The following is an 8,059-nucleotide window of genomic DNA, read 5'->3' on the forward strand; positions in this document are numbered from 1 at the left end:
TCCGCTATTTAACGGCAAGACAAATCTGATGGTAGATAAGAAGCAGGAGTTGGTGTCCGAAGTTTGATATTCCGCTATTTAACGGCAAGACAAATCTGATGGTAGATAAGAAGCAGGAGTTGGTTGGTGTGTATACTTGAGGAGGACATTAACGGCAAGACAAATCTGATGGTAGATAAGAAGCAGGAGTTGGTTGGTGTGTATACTTGAGGAGGACAATGCCAGATTAGGTGGAGCTTGCAAGCGAGAACGACCGAGTGACGCACATGGAGATGAAGATGGTGGCGTTGGACTTGAAGATGATGAGCGCTCATATTTGGTCCAAGCCAAGTAATGGAGGAGATAGAGGCATCCGGCTCGTAGTGTGGAGTAGGAGAGATGCACCGATATGATTTGACACGAGCGATGCAGGTGGAGTACGAGGACAACAAGTGGGGGAAGACTACTGTAAAGTTCAGTTTGGGAGGAGAAGCATGGTTGATTTGCTTCTAATGTCAGAGGTGGCAAAGATCTCTTGGCCCGCACAAGAGAGGTGGATGTACCACGACGAAGCAGAAGATAGTGAGGATCATGAAGGCATCCAATTGGGAGTGCAGGTGTTCTGATTTGAAGTGCGAAAGAAATAGAAGACTCTAGCGAGAGAGGCAAAGTTTTAAGACGACAATGGTATATCTTCAAGGGAGTTTGGGAATCAAATCCAAGGTGGAGATTGTTGGGATTTTGTCTTTGATTCTTTGTGTAACTTCATGAGAATTAGATAGGGTTAGAGTTCTATCATGATTAGAAGTTTGGGTTCTATCATGATTAGGAGTTTGAGTTCTATCATAATTAGGAGTTTGGATTTTATCATGATTAGGAGTTTGAATCTTATTCTAATTAGGAAGTTAGGCTAGAGATAGGGTTTTGGTTTTCCTATATATATTCTTCTATTGGTGGAGGAAAAACTATAAAGAAAAAGTAGAGATGTAGTAGATGAGAGAGAAAGAGGGTTTCGTAGTCTTCATCCGTGCAAAAGATTACAAGGAGTGGGCTTTGGAGAGAATATGAGAGTTGATTATGTATGTGAGGTTAAGAGATTGAGAGACGAGAGTTGAGTGGTTCCTCTTGTAGTTCTTCCTGATACATAGTGAATTTCTCGTATTGTTGCCCCGTGGACGTAGGTCGAAGTTGGTCGACCGAACCACGTAAATCTCGGTGTTCTTTTTTCTTGATTGTGGTTGTTCTATCTTGTTGATTGTGGGTTGGCTTCTGAGTTGCGCATATCGTGGTAGGCAGGGAGACTGATCTCCCCCAACAGGTTTAACTAGTTTTCTACGTACTCTCATAAATGACACCATAGAATTTCAGCCTCCAATTTCACAAGTTCAACATGACGACTTGTATTTTTTTTATCTATGTCATATCATTTTTCTCCTTTAGAATAAGATGCAGGTAGGGGAAGTAAGGTTTTGCGATATTTTGCTGATAAAACCATATTTTCTCTTTTCTTTGATTAATAGTTAAGAAAAGAATAGAAAATGAATAATTATTTTAAAAAAGAAAAAGAAAACAAGTACATTTTAATGGAGTGAATTTTCTTAAGAATAGTGATAAGTGTATTAAAACTTATATTATTTTTGTACTCTCACAAATAAAAGAGTAGGGTCCATGATGACTCATAGTTTTTCTTGAAAATTTCCAAGAATAGTACTATAGAACCTGTAGTATAGTTATCATTTTCTTTTCTTTTTTTTGAAAGAAATGAGAAAATTTGTAACACCTTTTATTAATATAATTTATGGGATCGTGGAGCACGGAGCAAACCTAGTTGACCATCTTTGCGGACCCAATGGATTATTATCTTCACCTTTGTCTTAAAAGTCCTTTTGGAAAATTCAAGAAACCCTACCGAAATCATCAAATAAAAGTAAAACAGTTGAGGGATTTTATTTTTTGGAAAATTACTTCTAGCCCCCAAAATTAAATAATTTATTTGCTTACTCCTCAAGACTTAGTCCACAATCTCTTTACCCCCCAAATCAATCTTTTTATTTGTTAAACCCCCTAAGTACAATGCCAATCCATAACCACTCAAGAAAAATGTAAAATCTCAAAACTATCTTGGACTATACATTTGACCACCCTTTTTTTAGATTTTTGTGCTCCACTCTCTCTCATCCCTTCTCTCTCCCCTCCCCTTCCCCACTTCTGCTAAACCCAACACACTCTACCATTAATTCTTCTCTCCTTCTTAAAAATAATTCTATCTTTCCTTCTTTTCCTCTCAAACTATAGTGAGGTTCAATTTTCTCTATGGTGGCTAACAACAATTCCATATTAAGAGGGCGTTTGTCATTCTCTTCTCCAGTTATGGTGTCGGATCCGCCATTGTTGGGTTTGGGTTTTAGAAGTAGGGATCATTATGAACGTTGATGGAGGATATAAATAGAGAGAGAGAGAGAGAGAGGAACAAGAGAATTATTGTGGAGTTAAAAATTGGTTGAATTTTAAAGAGCTATTGTTATGACAAACTCCCCAGGATAAGCTAAACACGAGAGCACGAAAAATATCAAGAACACACGAACACAAAGATATACATGGTTTGGTTTATAGCCTACATCCACGGGTAAAGGAGGAGAAAAGCTTTACTAAATAGTAAGGAATACAAAGTGGAGATCTCTCAATCACTCAATCCCAATAACACCCCAAGATTCCCGTACAATCTCTCTAAATAAAAGGAACAAAATAGAAGAATATCAAATAGGTTTCACAAAAGAACTCTCTCTTCTTGATTGGTGCTCTGAAGATTGATGAAACTAATTAGCTTGAAAGACTGTTCTTATATAGCCTTGAAGATCCCAACTCCTTGCTATCTAAGGAATAAGAGTTCTAATCAGAATAGTGTTGTGCGTGGCGGAAGCCATAATAAAACCGATGTGCTTCGAGAAATCAAACCAATCGCCGAGAGAGAAGGCCACAAACAATTCAAAATAACGGCACAAACTCAAACAACCAATTTTAACGTGGTTCGACAAGTTACCTACGTCCACGGGGCAAGAAGGGGATGATGTTTTCACTAATAGAGAAGAAGAGTACAAACTGAGATTACAAAATCACCACGGGGCAAGAAGGGGATGATGTTTTCACTAATAGAGAAGAAGAGTACAAACTGAGATTACAAAATCACACAAACTCACCAATTAATCTCACCAACAAAGCTCTAATTCTCTCCAAATAAAACCCTAACAAATAGCTCAGAAAATACCTCTTTTCTGTGCTGTAAATATCCCTAATTCGCTGCTCAATTCTCTCTTCCAATCGTTCCATATATATAGAAACCCTAAAACCAAAAACATACTAGGAATTCTAAAAAAAATAGATTAGGAATCCTAATAACTTGTTACCAAAACAGATTTGGAATCCTGTTACCAAAACAGATTAGGAATCCTAATAACCTGTTACTAAAACAAATTAGGAAACATATTAGGAACATGCTATCCAACAATTCTCTACCTCAGCAAAGTTTTCCCAAAACTGAGCCGATACCAATACCAACCAAATATCTCACTTGTTACGTCCAGTACGAAGTGGAACAAATCCATGACAACGGACTTAATTCACAACAAGTCAAGAACCCAAACGATAATACGAACAAACTCCAAATGTCGGTATCAACTCACCAAACCGACTGCATCATAAATGACTGCCTACGTATCCTCTTGCCCAAGGAATCAAGCCTTCACGTAGTTCACCAAATAGCCTCCGAAGGCCATCAATCCAATAGAAGAGTTCGCAAGTCTTCACTAACAAATCTGTGACTGATAGCTCTCCTAATGGCCCAAAAATAAAACAAACTAAACACCTCCACCTGAGATAAACCAACGGCCATATCCAAATCTAAACTATGTCCACCAGCTGCACTCGAATCAACCAACTCATCATCTGCATCTAAATCTAAATGATCCACAAACTATGTCACCTCAGCTAGAATCCTAACGATGCAGTATGATTTGGAGTATGTGGAGTAATCTCCATCCAACATGGAGTAGCATCATCCTCCACCCACTGTAATATCCTAATGATCTGATCAACACTCTCTATCTGTCGAGAGTCAAATGTGACATACCTGTTCAGAAAAAAATCAGAGTCTTCTAACTAACAACCAAACAAGCCTCTGAATCCCAAATGTGCAATCAGATCAAATCTCACATCCTCGATGTGACCAAATACTAGGTAACCAAACATCTGACGCAACCCAAAATCTGAAGCAGCTCCACCAGATCCAAAATCTCCAAATACAGCAGTCGACAACCTATGACTAAGATGACCCAAATATGTCAAAGCTCTAAAACTCCTTTGCGATCCAATGCTCAACAACCAACACTGATCCTCCTCCAGTAAAGAACGATCCATCAAAACTGTCATCTCATCTCGCCGCCCTAATGTCTCCTCTCCAATGAAGTATCTCAAACTGCCGTAAGCTCGATACAAACGCAAGAAAGGATCCCTACCAAAATCAGAACAATGGATAACCTTTCTACCAATACACTTCCTCCATCTATTGTTGACTTCTAGGACTTCAAACCAACTGGAATTGGTTGCAACCCACCAATGCCTAGAACAGTCCCCAACTGCGGAAACCAAATACCTATTACCTCCCAACGATGCCTCCTTGGAAGGCTCCCAAATACATGAATGAACACCACTGTAGGCGTCTAAAAAATTGCCTATGAGAGCCCGCACGAAACTCGAAGCAATGAATAGGCGAGACAAGAAGACTCACCTAAGCAGCTCGTGCGCGCCGGTCAACGCGCGTACGTCAAATCAGCTCGTGCGTACCGGTCAACGCGCGTACTTCAAATCATCTCGTGCACGTCAATCAGCTCGTGCGCGTCGGTCAACGCGCACACGCCAATTAGTCCGCACGCATCGATCAACACGCGTATATTAACTAAAGCGCGTTCGACGATCGGTCTTGCGGCGAAGCATACAAGTCAACAAATCGGCCAAACACGCGAAAAGAGAAAATCTCGAAAGAAAGGGAACATAAAAGAATGAGTCGGCAAAACTGCGCGAGCGCAGGACGGAATAAACCGACCCGCGCAAGCGCGGGACGGATCAATCCGACCTGCACAAGTGCAGGTCGGATCTGATCCGACCCGCACAAGTGCAGGTCGGATCAATCCGACCTGCACAAGTGCAGGTCAGATCTGATCCGACCCGCACAAGTGTGGGTTGGATCAATCCGACCTGCACAAGTGCAGGTCGGATCAATCCGACCTGCGCACGCGCAGGTCGGACTGATCCGACCCGCGCAAGCGCAGTACGGAACCCGAAACGTGTTTTGACGGTTTTGATGCTGTTTTTGCAGGACTTATCTGTTCCAGGGGTTTCTAACTGACTTGATATCATCCCCAAACGTGGTTAGGCTGTTGTTAACTGAAGATAGAGCCAAATCACTTGTTCTCATCCAAATAACCGCTTCCGAAGCCCTATAAATACAAGCCTAGGGCCTCCTTTTAGCGGGGACGAATTATTATCAAGACGTGGAGGTGCTGCTGGATTGAGGAGTCAAGGAGCACGAATTTTAGCGAAGGCAAATCAGATCCCGCCGAACTTCGGCATAAAGAAGGAGCTATCCGAAGGATCTGAACCCCGTCCGTCCGTCCCTTGAGATTAGGCTTGGTCTTAATCTCGAGAAGAGCCTTGATTTCGCTTGGTCGATCTCAGCGCTTCAAATCAAATACTTCCTCGGTGAAGACGAAGCTCTGCCGAATTTTTCATAAACCGGATCTAGATCTAAGGTGGTCCACGGATAAACCCCGGCACAGGCAAAGACACCCACGCAAGCAGAAGACCGATAAACGATCTCTCTGCGTTTGTTTTGGTGAGAGTTGTAACTTTTGTTTTCATTGTGTAAATGTCTTATAAAAAGACTATCCTTTTTGTTTTCATTGTAAACGACTAAAGTTGTAATGAATACCGTAATGAATACATCAATTTTTGACGCAAACAAACTGGCGACCACAGTGGGAGCCGACAGCCTTTCTGCGAAGGCTGACGTGTCGCAACCTCGAATCCTGATCCCGGTTGAAACGGAGGTCGAATATGAGTTCGACCAGCGGAAGTACGAGGAATACTTGTCCTCCTCCTCTAGATCGGCCTCTCCTCGCAGGTGCAGGAAGGCATATTCTAGGAAGACCCGTTGGACTTCAGCTGCAGAAGCCCAAGAAGAAGATCTTCCCACCACCGCTGCACTTGTGGCTGACAACGCCCCGCCGGCATCCGACGAGGCCAAAACTACAGATCTGAACCCCTTGAGTAAGGGGTCGACTGTTGATGATGTGCCCACTCTATCAAAGAGAGCACGTCAGAGGCGACGTCAACGCCTCGCACGCCAACTGGCCAAAGCCTTGGAACCAGTTGATGGAATCCGCTATAAAGCGGATCTAAAGTCTAGGAGGTGCCAACCATCACAACAGAGAGTGGACAGCCCCTCCTCTTTCAAACCAGCGAAGAACGAATGGGTTCGCGTCAAAAGGACCCGATCGACTCTTCAAGAGCGGATTCAGAAACGCCGCGCGTTGCTTGCACAAGCAAAAATTCTTATGAAAGAAGCCAAGAAATTGAAGAAAGAAGGAGTGGAAAATAAGCCACAAAGACTGCACCAAGTATGGAGGCCAAAGTCTAAGACGCCGGCCAAAAAGATTCGCGGGTCACTTGGATCCGACCTTTCAAATCGCGGGTCACTTGAATCCGATCCTCCAACCCGTCGGTCACTTAAATCTGACCCGCGCCAGGGTCGAGACAGAAGACGTTCTGCACCGGTTACGTCGATCCCTTCGAGTTCCGCACCTCCGACGGAGCACTGTGACAGTGTGGATTTGTCCCGATTCAAGGTGAAGACAGTCGATCGCCTGGGTCCTTTGCAAGAGGATCGAGGCAAAGTTCTGAGCGAAGAACGTTTGGGTCCGGTGACTGAACCGCGAGCAACTCGTCGAGCTGGGGGTCGCACATGCCCTCACAACAATTTCAAGCCTTCGTATAAAGGGAAAACTCCAGTTTTTACCCGCCTGGGGGTGTGTATTAAAGTCCAAGAGCCCGTCAAAAGTTCACGCTTACAAATGCGTGACTCTAAACGCGTGACTCTTGAGAACGCCAACAAGGAGTTGCATACTCAGAAGAAAACGCGTAAGATAAACGAACGCATTATACCTGAGGATTCATGTAAATAGTCGATAGGTTACTCCGACGGCAACGTCGATGAGTTGTACTATCGGGCTGGGGGTATGAACAAGTCTCGGAAGAGAAGTACCCGGGAATTAGAGTCTCACTGCCAGTGCACTAAGATAATCAGGACAGTATTATCAGCATGTAGTTGCCCCAAGACCGCTCCGCAGAGGGTCTCGGTACTTGAGAGGATCTCCAACGGAATAGCTAAGTCCAAACCAAAGCGTCTCCGTAAGAAGCGATCGGCTGTTCATGATAACGAACTTCCAAAAGTCACAATTAACATGGCTGATAAGGGAAAGTCGATTCGACCTTCTAGTTCTGACCCTCTCGTATCGCATCGTCTGACTCGGCTACGCGTAGGGACCACCAGACGTAGGGACTACCAGAGAATGCGGAGAGGTTTATCATCGGATGATGAAGCATCAGATGCTAACTCGGCAATCGCTTCTGATAATACGGTATCCAGTCCGGGACAATCTCGCGAAGTGTTCATGATCAACACCGAGCAGATCGCCAAAATTCTCGAGGATGCTCTAACCAAGCAGAAAGAGGCATTCAAGTTCGAAATGGAAACGGCTATGCGGCGGATGAGGGAAGAACATGACCAACAAATCCGAGCTTTGTCGAATCAAATTGGTGAATCCAGCCGTCGCAACACTGCTAACCAAGCAAATAGCGATTCAGATGTAGATGAACGTCTCAATCCTGATAACCCTCCCGTTGACCAAAACACTGGGGGTGACTCCACTAAAGATAACAACGCTGGGGGTGGTTCAACCGAAGATGACAATGCTGGGGGTGCCCGTGTTATTCCTCTTTCAAATCGTCCGAGGCCCGACACGAGTGA

Source organism: Asparagus officinalis, chromosome 1 (assembly GCF_001876935.1).
Source record: "Asparagus officinalis chromosome 1, Aspof.V1, whole genome shotgun sequence".
In the NCBI taxonomy this organism is placed as follows: domain Eukaryota; kingdom Viridiplantae; phylum Streptophyta; class Magnoliopsida; order Asparagales; family Asparagaceae; genus Asparagus; species Asparagus officinalis.